Below are 25008 nucleotides of genomic sequence, written 5' to 3' on the forward strand. Positions count from 1 at the left end.
GAATTCTTTCCACAACAGTATTGATACATTTACTTACAGTTCCTCTAGCCATGTCAGGTTTTTGAAGACACTTCCATGCAATGCTTTCATGTCGTTGTCATTCAGACGTCTGCGTTATTTACCATATAAAACTGATCAATATTTTAAGATGCACAAGACGTTTATCTGTTTAGGTAGCAGTATTACTGAAACCTTTTTTTAACTTGTTCAGGACAGTTAGGGATGTTTCGAAATGTGAGCAAAAGTCGGCATCGCCGTCATCGCGTGAAGGGTTGCTTGTGCTAACTTCACACGTTATACGCGTCTTACAACATAATTCCATTTGACATATATATGGAAATTTGTTAATGATGGAAACTTGAATACTCTTTTTATTTCATGAAGGCACTTCTTGATGCCTTTTATACAGAGGATGGAATCTCATAAACGGTTATTCCTGGACAAAGATCCAGAACGCAACAGTCGATATGTGATCTTCATGATGTTTGATATTAATTCTTAATTTGCGAAGCGAAACGAATAATCTGGTAAATTTAATAAAACAACGACAACGACAAAAAGCAGTTGGAGGCCTGTAGAACTGTTGTGCAGCTGGTCTGAGATTAGAGTTCTTATTCTGCAGGTGTGAAAGTTGACTAGTAGTGTTAATTAAAGGTGAATTTATTTTGTACTTAAATAGCTACATATTATGAATGAAATATTTGCAAATTTTGTCAATCTTATTCACGCTTATATTGCATCACTAAGAATCTAGGAGCGCGGATTTGACAGAAAAAAAATGACGTTACTTACAGACTCCTTAGCTGTGTGTTCTTGTCAAAGATTCCTGGAGGTAGGTGGTGCAATTGCATTTCAGACAAGTACCTATGAATTAGACGAAAATTTAGCACACTAAACAAAGGCCAGAGCTGGGATGCATATAAAGTAATAAATCAGATGACTAGTGGAATAAACTCAGTTTTGAAATGCAGCTTGAGGATTGTGTAGACAACTCAAAATGATTATTATTGAGATTTTACCGTGAAATCAAAATGGTGCAGCCATGTACATATGTTTTAATATTCTCACTTGTCAAGACGAGCAAGGTTTTGTCTGTCGTGCTTATCCTAACTCAGTTATGTACCCTTTGACGGAGAAACAAGCTACTCATAAGGCCTCGAAAACAATCCTCCAGCTACATCGGTCTTAGGCCACCTTTCGGGCCTTTTCCCATGATAGATGAACTGAAACAGCTTTCTTTTTTTTGGCGGTTCATCTTACGATAATTTGTAGTTCCCCGGTTCCTTTCCGAATCTGTTGCTCCAAAAAAAAAAAAAAGGTTATCTTTCTGATTCTCGAATACACCATCGTATTTTCCTCCTTACATGATTCCGAAAGTTCTTGCGATATCTTGTCTTGTATTTTGATCCTATTTTCTTAAGAAATAAGTTTCATTTTGACCTGCAGATGAAAATCAAGTACAAAACTGATCTTCGCAGGCGCGGTTGTGCAATTGCACCTTACCTGCAAGGATTATTGCTTTGCTTGATTTTCATCCACAAAATTTATTTCATCAAAAAATATGATAATATTCCTCTACGGGATAGAAGAACCCTCCAAAATGTGCCCTGATCTCAACAAGTGGTGTCTTAGCTCAGTTGGTTGAGGCACCCCACTAGGTTTGGGGAGGCACGGGTTTGAATCTTGTTGAAGCCTGAATTTTTGCTCGGGCTTCTCCGTTTTTGCAATTATAAACTTCGAGGATCATTGTCCAATTTATTTTATTTTATACTCTTTCCTTAAAGCCTTTCTAATGTCGTCATATGATCTGTTAGTCTTAGCGTATAATCATAATATCAGAGTGAAATTTTTCTTGTTTTTCAATTTAAAAGTGGTACCCAAACATTTATAAACACGTAATAGTGGGTTAGTGTGTTTTAAAATACAAAGACAAATATTGTTTGATGTCCCTTAATAGAGGAAAAATTAACATACAGCCAAATCAATTTAGTATTTGTAGCGAAAATGTCAGATGGCAAACTCTTCAACGGGTTATCAGACAAGACTCTGAAAGATAAGAAGCAAAAAAAATTAGAAATGCAATTTAAAATTGTTAATAGTGGCCTTCTTTAAGCTGTCAGTTTGGCATTGTCAAGTAAAACATCGATATGCATAAGAAATTTGTTATACTGATATAAAGAATAAAAAAAAATAAATGGTTATCCGATAAAACGCTCTTAACATAAATCGCCTCCTTTACATGTCAGGTTGTGTCACTTAATTTACGTGAAAGACCTTTACGTTTACTCACGGTCAATCCTCGTGGAATTACAAGATTATGATTATAAATATAGACACTGACACGGAGTCTACCAAGTAAGAACGCCGTACTTCTACCTTCTGTACTTCTAACAGATTAAAATATAGCAAGTCATAATACAGATTTGCAAGGATGCCGTGCTACAGATATAATGAAAGGAGAACTGACTAATAAATTGGGACGGTTTATTAAAGTTTAAATTCTGTCAGCGATGACGCTTGACGTAAGTGGCGACCTAAGCTATTTCACAACACTGCATTGCCGTAAATAGAGCTTCACTTCAAAAATTCTGAGAGGAGAAGTGCAATTATGATCCCAGTATTTCTCAGATTATAAGAAGTAAGTAGTTCCTTTCAATGAAATTGGACTTTAAATATTCTAAAGGCTTGCTTTTTCCTTTTTTCAATTGTTTTCAAGTGGCTTTGTAATATGTCAATTTGCTTTCCATCTCCGCCAGTTTAAGTTCGAGAACCCCTCGATTATGTCCATCTAAATGAATTGGTTGGTTCATGATCAGTTGATTCTCGATGATATTGATTTCCGACCGGACATTTTGGACCTCAGAAATAATTCCACTTTTCGACGAAGCTTTCGGTTGCCCGGTGCCACGCACAAATTTCTCGTGGTCCTTGTTCACTCTTTTAGATCCCATCTGAGCGTTTTCAACTGTCGTCGTATTTCTTGAAGTCCAGTAGACTTATTGCGTACAGAAACTATGGGCGATTTCTTGAAAATTGTCAGGTGTTACAGAGAGAGACTGGGCCTTACTTGGTATTGCCACATGTGGGTTTGTCTAGCTGTTTAGTCTAACTTTTGCAACAAGGAAGCCTTCCGAGATTGTGTTTTTCAAGCTCTGAAGCGCTGAGGGACAAGTCGTCGTCTCTCTCTCTGTCTGGATGTCCTTGAATTAGTTGTCTGGAAGGTAGTGATAGGTATGTGGGCGTTCGACCTCTACTTCTGGGGGGGAACGCTCACAGTCCTTTATGTAACCTCCTGACAAAGTGTTGGCTGTCAGCATACCTTTCCTAGGCTTGTAGCGTATCTTGTAGTCATACTGCTGAAGTCGCGACAAAAGCAGTCGGTAGGATGACTTTCTTACCGAACACATATAGGTGGTTACGCTGTACACCAAGGACCGGGGCAAAAAAATTCCTTCTCGATCTTTGAGCACTTCCTTACTGCCAACGGGAGTGCCCCACTTCTAGATGTCACTGGTTGACCATGCTCCATCAGTAAAAAGCTAAGCGTATCCTTGGACGCATCTCCTTAGTCCTCTTTTGGGTCACTCTCGCTGAAGTACTTGACTATTGGTGCTTTGAATCTCTTGAGTTCAGATCCACTCGCATTCTTGTGTGTCAGGCGGCGTAATGGTCTCACATTTCTGAAAGGTTTTGAAGGAATTTAGGAAGGTGCCTCACTAGCCCTATAAATCTCTGCACTGCTGATACATGTGCTGTTCGCTCCATCTTGACTGTTGCATCCGATTTCCTATACTCTGCCTTCGAATTCAATCCATTCTTTGTCATCACATGTCCAATGAATGGCACTTTGCTTCATTTGAATTCGAACTTCTCCTTTTCCAGCTTGATGAATTTTGCTCAGCAATGGTCATACCCTATTATGACTGAAATTTATTTAGCGCTCGTAAATTGTGTTCGTCTTGCCTACGCGGTAATTAGTCCACGACTCTAAGACTTTATCGATCCTACCTTTCTCTTCCTTGGAGGCAAATGGTGAACCAGAGTTAATATTGACGGCTTCTGACCTGATACATGTGATGAAAGACGCTACTCGGTACTGCGAGTGTAAATTGAGGGTAAATTCCATGTTTGAAGCCAATTTTTCCAATTCTTTTCCAGATCCACAAAAAGATCTAGCCTCAGAAGAACTGGTAAACAGAAGTGAAGATTTGCTGCGGTGTTTGAGGCTTAGAACTAATGCGCTGCAGCTGCTATCTGCTTGGGACGTCATATTTGTCTAGGTTCTGTCGCCGTGTCTCGGCTCTAAGTCAGCTTAAATTCGACTAAAACATAAGTTAAAAGTTGCTATATGTCTTGCTGAGAATTTTCCAGGCCACCATGTAGCGTTAGCGGCCCGACATATCAGAAAAGACAGGGTAAACAGAACTTTAAAAAAGAGTTGATGGCCTACCATCTCAAAACACATGGTTCTACCAGGTCACGATAGGACTCTTAGAGAGCCTTACTGAGAGACTCGAATAAATGTTATGAGTTTTCTTGTTGTTCTCCAGGCCTTGTACATTCATAGAAAATAGGCACCTTTCATGCGCTTTACTTTTTACGCGAACTAATACAGTTTTAGCTGGTAAGTAGTTTTGACCTTAAGAGGCTTCAGTTAAAAACCGGTCACACTGAGAACATTTTTTACAGAACGAAGAGTAACTCGGAAGCTATTATCAATTAGTAACCTGCGTACTTTAAATGTAACCAGACTTTGCTTTGATTTGTTACATAGCAGCCTTGAGACTTTGTCATGTTGCTGCATTGATGTTTTTTAGATACTTCATAATATTTTGACGCTCCTTCCTGTGCAAGTTAAACAACATAAGTGTCACTAACAAGTACCTATAACTTTCATGCCACAAAGATAAAGAAATAGGTAAATTAAGGAGTGCCCCACTGATTATTGACCTTACCCTGAATCAATTTGTCGCATGGAGTTTAGAGATCGACGCTGTGTAGTGTTCCTTCATTGTATAGATTTCTTTATCTGATTTTCTGGATTTTCTTTAAATGAGCTATGGCATTCTGTGACTAAGGAAGCTTATCACGGGAAAACTTGTAAAAAGGCAAAACTTAGAAGTGAAGTATTTGACAAGGAAATTGTGTAAAAACAAAAACAAAAAAACTACGGATAGAGAGGAAATTCTCGTTCAAAGCACTAAATTCAGAGCATACTAACTTTGAAATAGACGTCAGAAGTTTTCTTTGATAATTTGTAGAAGGAGAAAATTTTTTAAAGATTTATAAATGGGAATGGCGTGATGTGCTCAGCAAAAGTGAGGAAGGGATGTAGCACAAGGGTAGGAGGGAAGTGTCTATGGGTGTATTTGACTCACACCCCTACCCCATTTTACTTGCCGAGGAAATAAATTCCATGTTCATGAAAATAGAAAATTCATACTTCGTAGCAGACTTCATTTGGAGCCAAGAGAACGCTGCTCGTATCTACTGTTATTTTTTACCAATGCGCGATGGATTTGAGGCGTTCCTTACACACAAATGAAACAGAATCCAAACTTACATCCATCGAAGCTGGGTGTTGCTACTAAAAATGCTTGATGGTAATTTCTTCAACTGGTTGCTGTCCAATAACCTAACAAAAGTAACAGAAAGGGGCTGGTGGGTGTTGAAAATGTCGTATTTTTCTTAATTTTCTGATCTTCTAACAAAGTCACATGTCCAAGAACCGATATCTTTTTTTCAGTTATAGATAAAGAGACCTAAGGTAGCATTACGAATCATAATCTAGCTCAAAACTAATTGACTTGGTTTCTTTTTGTTAAGCACTGAAACAACTGAATGCCTTACATATGCCTTTTCTCCCTTCTTTCATTACCCAGCGATGTAATACACAAGCCTTGTCATTCAGAATAGTCTTCATCATGAGCCAGGCGACATCGATTGCAGGGAGGGGAGGCTAATATACCGCGAAACAAATTATCTGGATAGTTTTGTATTAGTTTACATACACAGTGTCTTCAGCACAAGTGATAACGCCATGTTCAAACTTAAAGATCGACGCTGTGTAATGATACTTCATTGAATAGATTTCTTTCTCTGGTCTACTTGGTTGTCTTTAAAATGAGCTATGCCAATTTTTTTGACCGAGGAAGCTTACCATTAGAAAACTTGTAAAAGGCGAAACTTAGAAGTGTAGTATTTGACAAAGAGAATGTGTAAAAAAAATAAAATAAAATAAAAATATTTAAAAAACCCAGATGTAGAAAGGAATTTTCGTTCAGAGTACTAACTTCAGAACATACTAACTTTGAAATAGACGTCATAAGTTTTCTTTGATAATTTGCAGAACGAGCAAAATTAAAAGATCTAAAAAATTTAAAGATTCGTAAAGTAGTGTTCAGCAGAAGTGAGGACAGGGATGTAACACGGGGGTAGGAGGGTGGTGTCCGAGGATGCACTTGACCCACATCCATACCCCATTTTACTTGCAGAGGAAATAAATTACATGTTTACGAAAATTAAACATTCCTACTTCGTAGCTGATATTTATTTGGAGCCAAGACAATCCTGCTCGTATCTGCTGGTTTTTTTTTTCACCAATGCGCAATGGATTTGACGCGTTCCTTAGACAAAAATAAAACAGAGTCCAAACTTACAAATATTCAAGCTCGGTGTTGCTAATGAAAATGTCTGATGGTAATTTCCTCAACTGGTTGCTGTCCAACAACCTACCAAAAGTAATAGAAAGAGGGTGTCGGGTGTTGAAAATGTCGTATTATTCTTAATTTTCTTATCTTCTAACAAAATCACATGTCCAAGAACCGATGTCTTCTTTTCAGAAATAGATAAGGAGACCTAGGGTAGCGTTATGAATTAAAATCTGGCTCAAAACCAATTGAGACTTCTTTTTTTTTTTAAGCACTAAAAACAACTGAATGCCTTACATATGCCTTTTCTCCCTCCTTTCATTGCCCAGCGATGCAATACGTAAGGCTTGTATTTCAGAATAGTCTTCATCATGAACCAGGCGACATCGATTGCAGGGAGGGGAGGGTAATATACCGCGACACAAATTATCTGGATTGTTTTGTTTTAGTTTACATACACAGTGTCTTCAGCACAAGTGATAACGCCATGTTCAAACTTATTGCAAAATGTTAAGGGGTTTTCCACTAACTGAAACAAGACTCTTACTGAGGCTCTTACAAACTTTTCTTATATATTTATAGTTTACAATCTTTATCCACGTGATGCCACGTGTGGAAAGCCCGTGAAGAGTGTGGTGTTTAAGGTTAGAAACCAACATTTTCAGCATATTAATGGAAGCGGAAAAAATTGTGCCTCAGAAAAAGATTGAATAATGTATGTTACGAGTGACGAAGGACTGTTGTCGGTCGCGGCGGACTGTTGTAGAAAAGAGAGATGGAGAAATCTTTGTCAGTCACCCAAAGCCAAATGTTTGTCATCTCACCTATTTATCGACCGAACGCCGACAGATCGCAGCACGGTTATTTGTATCGAAATATCTGTTTCAGTAAAAATTATCTTGTTTTAGGTGTTGATAAAACTTTCTTAAGTACTGTCCGGTCATATCTGTTTTGATATAATCCTACGTGTCGCAAAAATATTTGAACAGCATCACATAAGAGGCTTCATGAGGTTTGAAGATACGCTCGTTTTGTACCCCAAAATTAAGTCATTTCACCATATTAGGGCACTGGGAAGCAAAAGTGTAAATAAGCACTAGAAATATTGAGATCCTGGATGTCAGGCAGTGTTCTTAGAAAGTAAGTCCAGCGATGTTCAAGCCGAAGGTGAAAGGCGAGGCATGCCTTTGGTTATATCTCAGGAAACTCTACGAATTGAACTATTTCAGTGACCAAATGAGACACCCTCTCATTGACGAATTCCTCTCGTGAGCCGATCGCCGCTCTTTAATGGTTCTTCCCTTCCATTGTCATATTAATGTCTGTGTCCTTAGATATTCCTTTCACACTTTCTTTCTTGTCCCGCTTTGCGAGAATCTAGCACTTCTTGGCGTTTAAGAAATAGCCAAAATCTTGACCCAGGGTACTCAACATGTCCCGCAATCTCTTGATTTCTGTAGTGGAGCCTGCCCCACTCGCATCATTGGCGAACCAACACTGCTTTGCTGTGGACCTCATCTGTAGACTCGTGGATAGAGGCTGGATGCTAAGAGTACAAAGGGCCGTAGCGATCGGATCTCCCTTTGTTTTCCCTTCTTCTCAGTGGCGCGATCTCTTTACCGCCAGCGATAGGTTAGTAATTGTCACTACGTATTAGTCTCGAACGTACTTATAATGTTTACTTATGTTTTTATTGATTTTGTAATGGGTCCTTTGAGCATCACCATGCGTATATAAAAGCTGAGTTAGCATCCTTTTAGAGAAGTTTTCTTTTTGATTTCGAGTGGCCTTTTTTGAGTGACGTTTTTTGACTCTTAACCCTTGGCCCACTTTCGTTATTTTGTTGAGGTTACGTTTGATAGTTATGGGCAAAAAATACAAGAGAACATATATTTTCTCATGTTCTACCTGAGGTCCTGGAACATACCGGCTAACAAACTTTTTGTGCTAATGTTACTTTTTAAAGGGTGGGATAATTTAAAATAACACAAAATGTCTCAACAGTTTTATTTCAAATAATGTCCGTAAGACACAGCGACAAAATGACTGCGCATGCTTCATTACTCGTGCCTTTTGAGCGTTTAGGGCTACCATTCTTATTCCTTTGCAAACAAAGCTGATGCTGGTTTTCCACCAAAAAAACAAACTTTTTCGCCAGGGATTTAACCACCGAGGAGGCGATGACGTAAAGAAGCGCTAAAGCCACACACCTGGCGATTTTATACGCCGATCACGGTGATCGGCGAAAATCGCCAATTGTGCTCGGTGAGGCGATTGCGATATTCGCCAATCCCCGCGATCGGGGTATAAAATCGCCGATATCTGGCATGTCAGATATCGGCGATTTAATTCGCCGGCATTCGCTAAGTCTGCCCGTTCCCGCGATTTTCTCGCCTTTTTATTCTGGGAGTCGGCAGTAAATTTAACCAATCAAGTTGGGCGATATTATCACATGATTTTTCAAATGGAGAAAGGCATCGAAAATTGTTTCTGAACCGAAGAAAAAGAGGTAAATTTGACCACACTGTGGTCAGAAAAGCCATGCTTATTTGGTGTAACGTCGAGCGACTACGGTAATCGTCTCAAGAAAGACTCTGCGCTTCAATAAATCCATGTCTTTGACCATACATTCCCATTGTCCCACTTTTAAGAACGCTTCCTGAAGCTTTTTGGGTGCAAAATTATGGCAGCAGCCAACAATTTTTTCGCTTCGCTGTCGCCATTCTGTCGCCATATTGGTTTGCGCAATTTTTGAACGTCACCCTATGGAACCTGGGATGAAGTGCCACATTGTCGCGATCGGCAAAAAAAATCGCCGAGTGTGTCAGCAGCTATATGTGGCGATCAAATTGGCTGCAATTGGCGCATAAAATCCCAAAGTGTGTCGCTGACTTAAGGCAAAAGGTGCTACGAACTTTGTAGCCATATTAAGGATGCTCTACTTCTGTTGATAAATCCACACCTGCTTCTGCAACATATTTTTTTTTTGTGACGTAGAAGGTTTTAAGGTTTTAGAAGGTTTTAGTGACGTAGACGGAAACTTTCCTGAAAACGGTAGTCTTGTCTGTTTTGGTTCGGGTTTCTCCTCGTGAAATGAAAACAGGCAATGGGAATTTAAAAAATGCCGCCATTTTGCCTCGATAGTTATACTGTGTAAATATTGTCGTTCCTATTCCTTTACGCGCGTAAAATTTCTCGTTTGTTACAAGCATGTACACTCATTTATCCGCTTTGTTTACACCGTGTGTTCATTTGAGCATGCGCAAATGAAACGCTATGCTTTGGTTTAACAGGTTATTTGGTGTTATCAACTGACTTCAAACATAAGCCGGCCCCCGTAGAGGGTAAAGCCTTTACACTCTTTACGGTGGCCAATTTACGTGTTCAACTCAGTTGTTAACACTTAATTACCCTGTTATACTTTCCCACCAACGCAGCACCACAGTTTCTTTAGAAACTTACCCCCTTTATTCGTGTTTAGGTTTATATTGCCAGCTATTGTCATGATAATTATAAAATATGTATCCTGTTTCAAAAAATTTGTCTGAGACTTTAAAAGAGGTGATTAAAAGGGAACCGGCATGTTATTCTTCTTTTCAGGCTTTATGAAGCATAATTTGCATGCTTTATAGTCAGTGATATATACTCTGTGATTTTGAACTCTCGAGTGATGGATAGGTGAGGACTAGGCACATTATTTCCTCTTGGTGACGAATAACGTCAAAGATAGTGGTCCACAGTGAAGAAACCATGTTGAATATAGCTGGTTCTATATTATTTTTCAAAATATTTGAAATGAAAATACCCGAGGTTGTTTAACCACAAGATCTCCACAAAAAATTCTCTCGGTATCAATTTTTTTACACTTTTCTAATCCTGTTAATAGCCAAGAAGCCCTCGCATATTGAAGAAACTTTCGGAAAAAAAAAAGCTCAGTACAAGGACGTATGGCATCTTATTTTTCATTAAGTGTGGTCGCTTCGTAGGTTTAAAGCTGCCCGTATCCCAAAGTTTACTTGATCAGAAATACAATTGGTAGTGGGCCTGAACCTTCAAAGGAAACAGGAAAAGAAAAAACCCTCGAAAGTCTTCGCGTGAAAACACTGTCGTGATGAGTGTATAAGCCCTAAGCCCTCGGAAAAAAAGACGCTTTAACCCTTTAACTCCCATGAATGACCAAGACGGAATTTTTTTTCAAAATATCCTTACAATATCAAGTACACATGTGATGAGAATAGAGAAAAAGATGATTTAGTAGATTATTAGTCGATCCAATGCCAAATTCTCCGCACTAACATCTTAAAGATTTATGGCAGATAGTAGAGAGAGTTAATGATGAGATCTTGCGAGCGAAAGGCTTAAAAACACTTGAAAGCTAGGGATTGGTGATAAGATCTTTCTTAATTCATAAAAAAAATATCTTATGATTGATTATGGGCCGCTTACAAAATCTATCATTAACGGAAAAATAGTATGGGCTTTCTCATATTTCAAGGAGACGTCAAATGCGAGAACTTAAACATAGTTTGAATTCTGTTGAACGGTAAGTAATATCAGGGTCATTATGTCATTAGTTAAAGTATGATGGTCGTTTCAATTTAGTTTTCATCTCAGGAAACTAACGAATAAAAACGTTTCGCGCCTCAGCCAGCACAAGAGGCTCGCAGAATCTCTGTGTGCTGATAGTATGTGCTGTGAGAGCTCTTCTAGTGCCCCTGGTTGTAACGTCACGTAATCTTCGTCTAGGTGTCAAAATTTCGTAGGGAAAATAATGAAATATATTAGCAATGTTAGCAGTCCAAAATATCAGAGGGGACATGGTAAACACGGCTTTGATCTGGTTTCCTTGCCTGCCAGTTCAAACCAATAGGGTCTACTAGGCCACGTGACCTCACACCACAGGCTTACAATTACATCCATATTCTCACAGAAAATGGTAAAAAGACACAATTTTAACACTTTTGAAGAAGCTTAAATTAAAAAAAACTTACTATGAATCTTTCGTACGAGTAAAGTCAGGCTCTATGTGTTCAAGAGATCTAGTTTCTCCGGCTTCCACTACTTGGGTCTTGCCAGGTGTTGCAGCTTAGGAAAAAGTTAATTTCTCACGGTCACAGCAGAATAAAAGAGCCGCAAATAGATGTTTAATTTTATTACATTGGAACCGCAACGAATATCACTGTATGACCAACACCGATGAAGAACAACCGTAGCTGCAGTTCAAGTTGTCTCCAGCATGAGTACCGTAATCACAAACACAGAACTTTAGCTCACAGAGGATCTTACTTGAAGGGCTAATGTTCTTTCGGGAAATATGAAACAGCTCTACAAAAATGTGAATAACATTTTTGAACTCAAAATCGAGTGCTTCCACTTTTTTCTACAGTATTTTCTCGTATTTTGCCGAATGGTTTCATTTAAACTTGGTTCATCATCCATTTACACCTCGCAAGCGTAGAGCGGTAAACTCTCATAGTTGTTTATTTGATGTCGGTGCGCATAGAATGTACTTTAACTCTTTATCTTTCCCTAGCGTTGCATATAATCTTTTCTAGCCTTATAAATCATATAAAATCAAACATTGATCGCATTTCAATGACAGGAAGCTGGTGAAGAGTCTCAGGGTTAAGGATACCAAACAAAGGATACAACAAAGTGTCAAATAAATCCTGCAACCCCAGCAATAACTACATTTGGTAATGATAACAATGACATTTATAATAACAATTATGGTACTACTATTATGTAGGTATTATATTTTAATACTGATCTTCATGAAAAATCCATGTTTAAATGGCTACTTTTAAAAAATGAAAAAAAAAGCTGATAAAATCTTAAATTTCACGGTCGTATTCTTTCCCTCTGTTGTCTGGACAGAGCAATAGGTAAATTAAGGTGTGTCCCAGTGATTATTGACCTGACTCTGTTTCGATTTGTTGCATGGAGATCGACGCTGTGTGATGTTCCTTCATTGTACAGATTTCTTTCTCTGGTTTACTAGTCAGATTTTCTTTTCGACGAGCTATGCCACTGTTTGACCAAAGAAGCTTATCATGGGAAAACTTTTAAAATGCGAAACTTGGGAGTGCAGTCTTTGACAAAGAGATTATACAATATAATAAAATACGATTAGAAAGGAAATTCTTTTTGAAAACACTAACTTCAGAACACACAAACTTCGGAATGCACTTCACAAGTTTTCTTTGATAATTTATATAGTGAGCAAAATTTGAAGATATATACATATATATGGGAATGGTATGTAGTGTTCAGCAGAAGTGAGGATAGGGATGTAGCACAGGGGGCAGGAATGTGGAGTCAAAGGGTGCATTTGACCTACACCACTACTCCATTGTACTTGCAGGGGAATAAATTTCCATGTTCACAAAAATAAAACATTCCTGCTTCGTAGCTGATTTCATTCGGAACTAAGACATCGCTGCTCGTATCTGTTGTTATTTTTATCAATGGGCGATGGATTTAACGCGTTACTTACATAAATAAGACAGACTCAAAACTTACAGCGATCTCAGCTTGGTGTTGTTACTGAAAATACCTGATGGTAATTTCTTCAACTGGTTGTTGTTCAACAACCTACCAAAAGTAACAGAAAGGGGTTTTAATTACATTGTGCTTATCAACATGGTGGGGGCACCGTGTATGCTCGAAAATGACGTATAATTTAGTTATAATCTGCTAATAAAGTCATATTGTCTGATAACCGATGTCTTCTGTCCAGTTTTACATATAGAGGCCTAAGATTGCACACCGTCATTTAGAGCAGTCCTCGTTATAATCCAGGCGACATTGATTGCAGGGAGGGGGAGTTTAAGAAATACCGAGACACAAATTGCCCGAATAGTTTTTTTCAACTTTACATACACAGTGTCTTCACTTGTACCAGCACAAATGATAACGCCATGTTTAAACCATTTTTCGCTAATCAAACTCTAGATTGACGCTGTGTGATGTTCCTTCATTGTATAGATTTCTTTCTCTGGTTTATTAGATTTTCTTTTCGACGAGCTACGCCACTGTTTGACCAAAGAAGCTTATCATGGGAAAACTTTTAAAAGGCGAAACTTGGGAGTGCAGTCTTTGACCAAGAGATTATACAATATAATAAACTACGATAAGAAAGGAAATTGTTTTTGAAGACACTAACTTCAGAACACATTAACTTCGGAATGCACTTCACAAGTTTTCTTTGATAATTTATAAAGCGAGCAAAATACGAAGATATATAAATGGGAATGGTATGTAGTGTTAAGCAGAAGTGAGGGGAGAGTGTAGCACAGGGGATAGGAGGGTGGAGTCAGAGGGTGCATTTGACCTACACCACTGATCCTTTCTACGTGCAGGATAAAATAATTGAAATTGGTAAAAAAAAAACTGGTTGTTGTCCAAAAGCCTACCAAAAGTAATAGGGGGGGTTTTGATTACATTGTGCTAGTCAACATGGTGCAGGCCCCGTGAATGCTCGAAAATGACATTTTTTTAGAATTATAATTTGCTGACAAAGTCACATTGTCTAAAAACCGATGTCTTCTGCCCAGTTTTACATATTGAGATCTAAGGTTACACACTGTCATTTAGAGCATTCTTACAAGCTAGGTGACGTTGATTGCAGGGAGGGGGGAGTTTAACATACCAAGACACAAATTGTCTGAATAATTTTTTTTAACTTTAGATACACAGTGTCCTCCCTGTGATTTTTATCTCTCAAAGGATGGATTTGTTATTGAAAGACTCCAAAAAATGATGTTATGCCTGAGTTTTCTTCTTGTCTCTCTAGACCTCCCGCACTTATCGAAATAAGCACCTTTCTCCAATTTACAGTGAACATTTACTTCTTTCACTGGTGTGTACTTGGGACTCTTAGATCCTCATGAACTTGTCAGATTGAATCAACTCTTGGGCGCAACAAGGTGCAACTGGGATGCTAGGATAAATTAGTAACCTCGTACTTTAAATATAACAGGACTTTTTTTTTATATGTCACATAGAGGTTAGAGACTTTGTGATGTCACTCCATTGATGGTCTATCGTTTATCTACGGCGTAACTAACAAACTCATCCTTGTCAGCAGATTCAAAAACAAAGTACAATTGAACGACACAACGAAGCGCCCTTCTCTTCGGGTGGCAAAAAATAGGCCTCTAGTAGTGACCATCTCCCCCCCCCTCCCCCTTCTCCCCCCTTTTCATAGAATGTTCATTAACTTTTTTTCTTTACCTGGCGTTGCATTTTATTTTTTCTTGCCTCATTAAATCCTATCAAATCGAAATTTATCGCACTTCAATGACAGGGCAACCGGTGTTAAGGTTACCAAACAAGGGCCCATTTTGTGGAAAAAAAGCAACCATAGCATAATAACAATGATAATGATGACAAAGATACAATTATGGTACTACTTTCGAGTACTATCATATTTGTTTCGTGTTAATTGTCGAGAACTGTCCTTACGTAGTGGTGTAATATCGTCCACTGACCAGTGATGTTGTAGTTTGACAGCAGCACGGAACTTCTGTTTAATCAGGTTGGCGCCCAATTCTCGGAAAGGAAGTATTGCCAGCCTTTTCCAGGTACTTGGTGAAGCACTCTCTCGATCTTTTGTGGCTCTCCTGGTCTTTCGAAAGTGACTACGTTCTGTTCCGACTTACTAAGAGACTCGCCTGTTAGCTGTTGTGATTGAAATGTTTGAGATACTTAACGAGGTGCGTTGACACTTTGACTGATGAAGCGTACTTCCGACTTGGATTTGCAAGGCACAGGCGCCTCCAAGGCGAGCATTAAAGCTAGCATGGTTGTGGCCAGCTGATTACACTTGCGTTTCGATATTCCAGGAATAAATCTCAGAGTGCTTGCTTTCTCCAGTGGCTCTAGTAGATCCTAATGCCTCGGGCAGTGTTACAAGAAAGTGTGTCTACCGATTTTTTAAGCCCGAGATGGAAACGGCATAGCATGACTGTGACTTTGGCTGCGTCTGAGCGAACTCCGCCAATTATCCTACTTCACTGACCCAATCAGGCACCTTCTCACTGACGAAATCCTCTTGCTACTTTCGTAAGCCTATGGCCGCGCCTCGTTGTGCCTTCCATTCTATTCATTTCTGTAGTATAACCTGTCCCACCAGCATCATTGGGGAACTACGTCTGCTTTGCCGCAGACGCCACCTGTAGACACGTGATCATAGGCTGGACGGTAAGAACAAAAAGAGCCACAGCGATCAGATCTCCCTGCGTGGTCCCTTCTTCTCAATGACAGGATCTTTTTACCGCCAATAATAATTTAATAATTGTCTTCACGTCTTAGCCACGAACGTACCTCTAACGTTTAATTCTAGTTTTTTTTTTTTATTTTGTTTTTGTCATTGGTCCTTTGAGCATCACCAAGCGCATATAAAAGTTGATTCAGCATCCCTTTCAAGTAATTTTCCCTTTGATTTCGAGTGGCCTTGACAACCTGGACCTCTTGATGTTTTTTGACTCTTGACCCTTGGCTCAAGCGAGACCGATATGTTAGTACCTTTGTAAGTTTGTTTTTAGGTCTTTTTCTACAGTTATGGGCAAACATTACAAAGGAACATATTTCCTTCATGTTCTACATGAGGCCCTAAAACACACCCGCTAACATACTGATTTGTTCAAGATGCGATGTTTTCTCTTCGTGTTTCATATTAATGCCTTAAATAGATTATAAAGCTGCCCAAAAATGCAGAACTTGAACATTAGGAGTGAAGATTTGCTGCGATGATTGTGGCTTGGAACTGATGCATTTCTGGTGCTATCTGCTCTCATTTGTCTAGATTCTGTCGCTGCGTCTAGGCCTAAAGTCAGCTTAAATTCGACTGAAACAGAGGTTTAACTAGAGCTTCACTTCAAAAATTCTGTGTGGGGAAGTGCAATTATGATCCCAGTATTTCTCAGATAAAACGAAGGAAGTCGTTCCTTTCAATGAAATTGGACTTTTAATATTCTAAACTATTTATATTTTGACGTCTCTTCTTGTGCAAGTTAAACACCATAAGTGTCACTAGCAAGTACTTGTGACTCTCATATCACAAAGATAAAGAAATAGGTAAATTAAGGAGTGCTCCACTGAGCATTGACCTGACCCTGCTTCGATTTGTTGCATGGAGTTTAGAGATAGACGCTGAGTAATGATGCTTCATTTAATAAATTTCTTTCTCTGGTCTACTTGGTTTTCTTTAAAATGAGCTATGCCACTTTTTTGACCGAGGAGGCTTACCATTAGAAAACTTGTAAAAGGCGAAACTTAGAAGTGTAGTATTTTACAAGGAGATTGTGTTAAAAAAAAAAAAAAAAAAAAACTAGAAATAGAAAGGAATTTTTTTTCAGAGCACTGACTTCAGAACATACTAACTTTAAAATAGACGTCATAAGTTTTCTTTGATAATTTGCAGAACGAGCAAAATTAAAAGATCTAAAAAATTTAAAGATTCGTAAAGTAGTGTTCAGCAGAAGTGAGGACAGGGATGTAACACGGGGGTAGGAGGGTGGTGTCTGAGGATGCACTTGACCCACACCCATACCCCATTTTACTTGCAGAGGAAATAAATTACATGTTTACGAAAATTAAACATTCCTACTTCGTAACTGATATTTATTTGGAGCCAAGACAACGCTGCTCGTATCTGCTGGTTTTTTTTTCACCAATGCGCAATGGATTTGACGCGTTCCTTAGACAAAAATAAAACAGAGTCCAAACTTACACATATCCAAGCTCGGTGTTGCTACTGAAAATGCCTGATGGTAATTTACTCAACTGGTTGCTGTCCAACCACCTACCAAAGTAATAGAAAGAGGGTGTCGGGTGTTGAAAATGTCGTATTTTTCTTAATTTTTTTATCTTCTAACAAAATCAGATGTCAAAGAACCGATGTCTTCTTTTCAGAAATAGATAAGGAGACCTACGGTAGCGTTACGAATTAAAATCTGGCTCAAAACCAATTGAGACTTCTTGTTTTTTTTTTAAGCACTAAAACAACTGAATGCCTTACATATGCCTATCACCCTCCTTTCATTGCCCAGCGATGCAATACGTAAGGCTTATCATTCAGAATAGTCTTCATCATGAACCAGGCGACATCGATTGCAGGGAGGGGAGGGTGATATACCGCGACACAAATTATCTGGATAGCTTTGTTTTAGTTTACATACACAGTGTCTTCAGCACAAGTGATAACGCCATGTTCAAACTTATTTCAAATTGTTAAAAATTTCAAATTGTTTTCCACTGAGATTCTTACAAACTTTTCTTAGATAATTACAGTTTACAATCTTTATCCACGTGATGCCACGTGAGGAAGCCCGTGAAGAGAGTGGTGTTCAAGGTTGAAAACCAATATTTTAAGCATATTATTATGCCTCAGAGAAAGATTGAATAACGTGTGTTACGAGTGACGAAGGACTGTTGTCGGTCGCGGCGGACTGTTGTAGAAAAGAGAGATGGAGAAATCTTTGTCAGTCACCCAAAGCCAAATGTTTGTCATCTCACCTATTGTTTCGTTTTATAAATAGGCGTTGCCTCGTGTTGACAGATTTATTCGATGACAAGAATCGTGATTGACATTAATTCAATATATTGATTTAAAAGCGTTAGATTATTATGTTGAAGTCAGTTTTTCAGCAGAATCGAAGTGAGAAAGAAGTTATTTTGTTATCGTTTTCTGTCTCTAAATCCGCTTACCTGGAGAATATGCTAACCCGTAAAGTGAGACTGTTGTAACGACCCGCCACAGAAGTAAGTTTATATTGAAGTTTTTGAATTTAATTACAAGATAAAGACTTGATTTGCGTTTGTTCTAATTGCGAATTATAAATGTATTTCTTTTAGATCGAATAATTATTAAAGCTTGGCTTAATATTATACGGTTTGTGGTGGTCATTTGATCTAACCAGTTCCGAGTAAGGAAACATTACACCTATTTATCGACCGAACGCCGACAGATCGCAGCACGGTTATTTGTATCGAAATATCTGTTTCAGTAAAAATTGTTTTGTTTTAGGTGTTGATAAAACTTTCTTAGGTACTGTCCGGTCATATCTGTTTTGATATAATCCTACGTGTCGCAAAAACATTTGAACAGCATCACATAAGAGGCTTCATGAGGTTTGAAGATACGCTCGTTCTGTACCCCAAAATTAAGTCATTTCACCATATTAGGGCACTGGGAAGCAAAAGTGTAAATAAGCACTAGAAATATTGCATTCTCCAGTGGCTCTAATAGATCCTGGATGTCGGGCAGTGTTCTTAGAAAGTAAGTCCAGCGATGTTCAAGCCGAAGGTGAAAGGCGTGACGTACCTTTTGTTATATCTGAGGAAACTCTACGAATTGAACTATTTCAGTGACCAAATCAGACACCTTCTCATTGACGAATTCCTCTCGTGAGCCGATCGCCGCTCTTAAATGGTTCTTCCCTTCCATTGTCATATTAATGTCTGTGTCCTTAGATATTCGTTTCACACTTTCTTTCTTGTCCCGCTTTGCGATAATCCAGCACTTCTTGGCGTTTAAGAAGTAGCCAAAATCTGGACCCAGGGTACTCAACATGTTCCGCAATCTCTTGATTTCTGTAGTGGAGCCTGCCCCACTCGCATCATTGGCGAACCAACACTGCTTTGCTGTGGACCTCATCTGTAGACTCGTGGATAGAGGCTGGATGCTAAGAGCACAAAGGGCCGTAGGGATCGGATCTCCCTTTGTGGTCCCTTCTTCTCAGAGGCGGGATCTCTTTACCGCCATCGATAAGTTAGTAATTGTCACTACGTATTAGTCTCGAACGTACTTATAATGTTTACTTATGTTTTTATTGATTTTGTAATGGGTCCTTTGAGCATCACCATGTGTATATAAAAGCTGAGTTGGCATCCTTTTTAGAGAAGTTTTCTTTTTGATTTCGAGTGGCCTTTTTTGAGTGACGTTTTTTGACTCTTAACCCTTGGCCCACCTTCGTTATTTTGTTGAGGTAACGTTTGATAGTTATGGGCAAAAAATACAAGAGAACATATATTTTTTCATGTTCTACCTGAGGTCCTGGAACTTACCCGCTAACAAACTTTTTGTGCTAATGTTACTTTTAAAAGAGTGGGACAATTTAAAATAATAACACAAAATGTCTCAACAGTTTTATTTGAAATAATGCCCGTAAGACACAGCGACAAAATGACTGCGCATGCTTCATTACTTGTGCCTTTTGAGCGTTTAGGGCTACCATTCTTATTCCTTTGCAAACAAAGCTGACGCTGGTTTTCCACCAAAAAAACAAAATTTTCGTCAGGGATTTGGCCACCGAACAGGCGATGACGTAAAGAAGCGCTAAAGCCGGTGACACACCTGGCGATTTTATGCGCCGATCACGGTGATCGGCGAAAATCGCCAATTGTGCTCGGTGCGGCGATTGCGATATTCGCCAATCCCCGCGATCGGGGTGTAAAATCGCCGATATCTGGCATGTCAGATATCGGCGATTTAATTCTCCGGCATTCGCTAAGTCTGCCCGTTCCCGCGATTTTCTCGCCTTTTTACTCTGGGAGTCGGCAGTAAATTTAACCAATCAAGTTGGGCGATATTTTCACATGATTTTTCGAAATAGCGGAAGGCATCGAAAATTGTTTCTGAACCGAAGAAAAAGAGGTAAATTTGACCACACTGTGGTCAGAAAAGCCATGGTTATTTGGTGTAACGTCGAGCGACTACGGTAATCGTCTCAAGAAAGACTCTGCGTTTCAATAAATCCATGTCTTTGACCATACTTTTCCACTGTCCCACTTTTAAGAACGCTTCCTGGAGCGCTTTGGGTGCAAAATTATGGCAGCAGCCAACCATTTTTTTAACTTCGCTGTCGCCATTCTGTTTGTTTATATTGGTTCGCACAATTTTTAAACGTCAGCCTATGGAACCTGGAATGAAGCGCCACATTGTCGCGATCGGCGAAAAAAATCGCCAAGTGTGTCCGCAGCTATCTGTGGCGATCAAATTGGCTGCAATTGGCGCATAAAATCCCAAGGTGTGTCGCCGGCTTAAGGCAAAATGCTACAAACTTTGTAGCCATATTAAGGATGCTCTACTTCGGTTGATAAATCCACACCTACTTCTGCAACATATTTTTATTTTGTGACGTACAAGGTTTTAAGGTTTTAGTGACGTAGACGGAAACTTTCCTGAAATCGGTAGTCTTGTCTGTTTTGGTTTGGGTTTATCCTCGTGAAATGAAAACAGACAATGGGAATTTAAAAAATGCCGCCATTTTGCCTCGATAATTATACTATGTAAATATTGTAGTTCCTATTCCTTTATGCGCGTAAAATTTCTTGTGTGTTACAAGCATGTACACTCATTTATCCGCTTTGTCTACACCGCGTGTTCATTTGAGCATGCGCAAATGAAAACGCTATGCTTTGGTTTAACAGGTAATTTGGTGTTATCAACTGACTTCAAAAGATAAGCCGGCCCCCGTAGAGGGTAAAGCCTTTAAACTCTTTATGGTGGCCAATTTACGTGTTCAACTCAGTTGTTAACACTAAATTAGCCTGTTATACTTTCCCGCCAACGCAGCACCACAGTTTCTTTAGAAACTTACCCCCTTTATTCGTGTTTAGGTTTATATTGCCAGCTATTGTCATGATAATTATAAAATATGTATCCTGTTTAAAAAAATTTGTCTGAGACTTTAAAAGAGGTGATTAAAAGGGAACCGGCATGTTATTCTTCCTTTCAGGCTTTATGAAGCATAATTTGCATGCTTTATAGTCAGTGATATATACTCTGTGGTTTTGAACTCTCGAGTGATGGATAGGTGAGGACTAGGCACATTATTTCCTCTTGGTGACGAATAACGTCAAAGATAGTGGTCCACGGTGAAGAAACCATGTTGAATATAGCTGGTTCTATATTATTTTTCAAAATATTTGAAATGAAAATACCCGAGGTTGTTTAACCACAAAATCTCCACAAAACATTCTCTTGGTGTCAATCTTTTTACACCTTTCTAATCCTGTTAATAGCCAAGAAGCCCTCACATATTGAAGAAACTTCTCGGAAAAAAAAAGCTCAGTAGAAGGACGTATGGCATCTTATTTTTCATTTAGTGCGGTCGCTTCGTAGGTTTAAAGCTGCCAGTATCCCAAAGTTTACTTGATCAGAAATACAATTGGTAGTGGGCCTGAACCTTCAAAGGAAACAGGAAAAGAAAAAACCCTTGAAAGTCTTCACGTGCAAACACTGTCGTGATGAGTGTATATAGGCATTATTACCACTAAGCCTTAAGCCCTCGGAAAAAAAGACGCTTTAACCCTTTAACTCCCATGAATGACCAAGACAGAATTTCTCTTCAAAATATCCTTACAATATCAAGTACATATGTGATGAGAATAGAGAAAAAGATGATTTAGTAGATTATTAGTCGATCCAGTGCCAAATTCTCCGCACTAACATCTTAAGGATTTATGGCAGACAGTAGGGAGAGTTAATGATGAGATCTTGCGAGCGAAAGGGATAAAAACACTTGAAAGCTAGGGATTGTTGATAAGATCTTTCTTACTTCATAAAAAAAAAATATCTTATGATTGATTATGGGCCGCTTACATAATCTATCATTGACGGAAAAATACTATGGGCTTTCTCATATTTCAAGGAGACATCGAATGTGAGAACTTAAACACAGTTTGAATTCTGTTGAACGGTAAATAATATCAGGGTCATTATGTCATTAGTTAAAGTATGATGGTCGTTTCAATTTAATTTTCATCTCAGGAAGCTAACGAATAAAAACGTTTCGCGCCTCAGCCAACAAAAGAGGCTCGCAGAATCTCTGTGTGCTGATAGTATGTGCTGTGAGAGCTCTTCTAGTGCCCCTTGTTGTAACGTCACGGAATCTTCGTCTCGGTGTCAAAATTTCGTAGGGAAAATAATGAAATTTATTAGCAATGTTAGCAGTCCAAAATATCAGAGGGGACATGGTAAACACGGCTTTGATCAGGTTTCCTGGCCTGCAAGTTCAAACCAATAGGGTCTACTAGGCCACGTGACCTCACACCACAGGCTTACTATTACATCCATCCTCTCACAGAAAATGGTAAAAAGACACAGTTTTAACACTTTTGAAGAGGCTTAAATTTAAAGAAACTTACCGTGAATCTTTCGTACGAGTAAAGTCAGGCTCTATGTGTTCAATGTTTCCCTTTTTTTTAGATTTTGGGTGGTCTGCAGTCAGCCATTCGAATATACTTATGCATAGTCCTGCAAGTAACTTGATGGCTTTTACAACCGTCGAGATCTAGTGTCTCCGGCTTCCACTACTTGGGGCTTGCCAGGTGTTGCAGCTTAGGAAATGCCTAATTTCCCACGGTCACAGCAGAATAAATTAGCCGCAAGTAGTGTGTCATTTTATTATATTGGAACCGCAATGAATATCATTGTATCACTATCACCGATGAAGAACAACTGTAGCTGCAGTTTAAGCTGTCTCCAGCATAAGTACCGTTATCACAAACACACAACTTTAGCTTACAGAGGATCTTACTTGAAGGGTTAATAATCTTTCGGAACATATAAAACAGCTCTATAAAAATATAAATAACATTCTTTGCAGTGGCCCTCTCATTTCTAAAAAGTTTTAAAGCAATATAGAAAGATACCTCCTTGCCTTATAAATCTTTGCGCTGCTGATGCATCTGCTGGTCGCTCCATTTTGACTGTTGCCTCCGATCCATTGTTCTTCATCACATGTCCAATGAATGGCACTTCGTTTCATTTGAATTCGAACCTCTCCTTTTTCAGCTAGATGAATTTTGCTCCACAACACTCCTGTTCTATTATGACTGAAATTTGTGTAGCGGTAGAAAATTGTGTTCTTCTTGCCTACGCAGTAATTATTCTACATCTCTACGACTTTCCATGGCGGAAAAGGGTAAACCAGAGTGGATGTCGATGGCTTCTGTCCCGATACATGTGAGCACCTGGAAGACCTGGCCTAGAAATGGAACAGTAGAAGTGAAGATTTGCCGCGGTGTTTGAGGCTTAGAACTGATGCGCTACTGCTGCTATCTGGTTGGAACGTCATATTTTTCACTGTCATATTTGTCACCATTTCTCTGTCCAAAATCAGCTTAAATTCGGCTAAACATAGTTTAAAATGTGCTTTATGTCTTGGTGAGAACTTCCCATGCCCTCAAATGATGTCACGCCTAACTTTTCTTGTTGTCCACCAGGTCTCATGCATCCATCGAAAATAGGCACCTTTCATGGGCTTCCCGTACGTAGGTCTCACCGGTTAGCACTATTGACCTTTGCGTCCTTAAAAACCGGTCACATTGAGCTAAGTACTTAAAATTTGACCTGAAGTTGCTTTGATTTGTCACATAATGGCTCGAGACTTTGTAATCTCGCTGCATTGATGGTCTTTTGTTTATCTTCCGGCGTAACTAACGAACTCATCCTTGTCAGAGTATGTAAAATCAAGCACGAATGAACGAAACAACGAGACGCAAAAATAGGCCTGTAGTGGCCCATCCGTGCTTTAAGGCCGAGAAGTGCTCAATGGATTACTATAAATTAATCATTAATGATTGATCAGATTTCATTTAGGTAAATAATCACCAAGTAATCAAAACTACAGACTTCCTGCATATGAGATAAGTTCCAAGCTTATCATTTATACTAGGGGCTGGCGGGTGTATTAAGACTGATGTATCAAACAATGATACAAATCTGTGACTTTGGTGGCAAAGCCTTATTATTCTGATGTCATAAATGTCGCTATCTGTCCCTAAAATTATCTGATTATGTCCTCTTCTCTTGCTTTTTAACAGTAAGTAGGATGAAAACTACAAAGAAGAGTCTCAACTCTTTGACTTACAGATATTTTAGTTAGTTATTTAGTACGTATGAAACAGCTCTATGACAAGTTATTAGACAAACTATGCGCTTCCACTTATGGAAATTAAACAACACATGTTCAACTTGGAAACTCGTCACGATGGTTTAAACCTTCGGACTTCGAATTCCTATAGTAAATACATGCCGAATATGAACGAATGTCTAAATCGTAATAAACAAACTAACTACTTGATAACATTTGAACGCCCTCCCTGTGCAAATGAAACACTATAAATGTCACTACCGGTATTTTTGACTTTCATTTCACAAAGATAAAGCAATAGGTAAATTAAGGAGTGTCCTAGTGATTATTGACCTGATTCTGTTTCGATTTGTTGCCTGGAGATCGACACTGTATGATGTTCCTTCACTGTATAGATTTCTTTCCCTGGTTTACTAGATTTTCTTTTCGACGAGCTATGCCACTGTTTGACCGAAGAAGCTTATCATGGGAAA

This window comes from Pocillopora verrucosa, chromosome 5, assembly GCF_036669915.1.
Source record: "Pocillopora verrucosa isolate sample1 chromosome 5, ASM3666991v2, whole genome shotgun sequence".
Classification (NCBI taxonomy): Eukaryota; Metazoa; Cnidaria; class Anthozoa; order Scleractinia; family Pocilloporidae; genus Pocillopora; species Pocillopora verrucosa.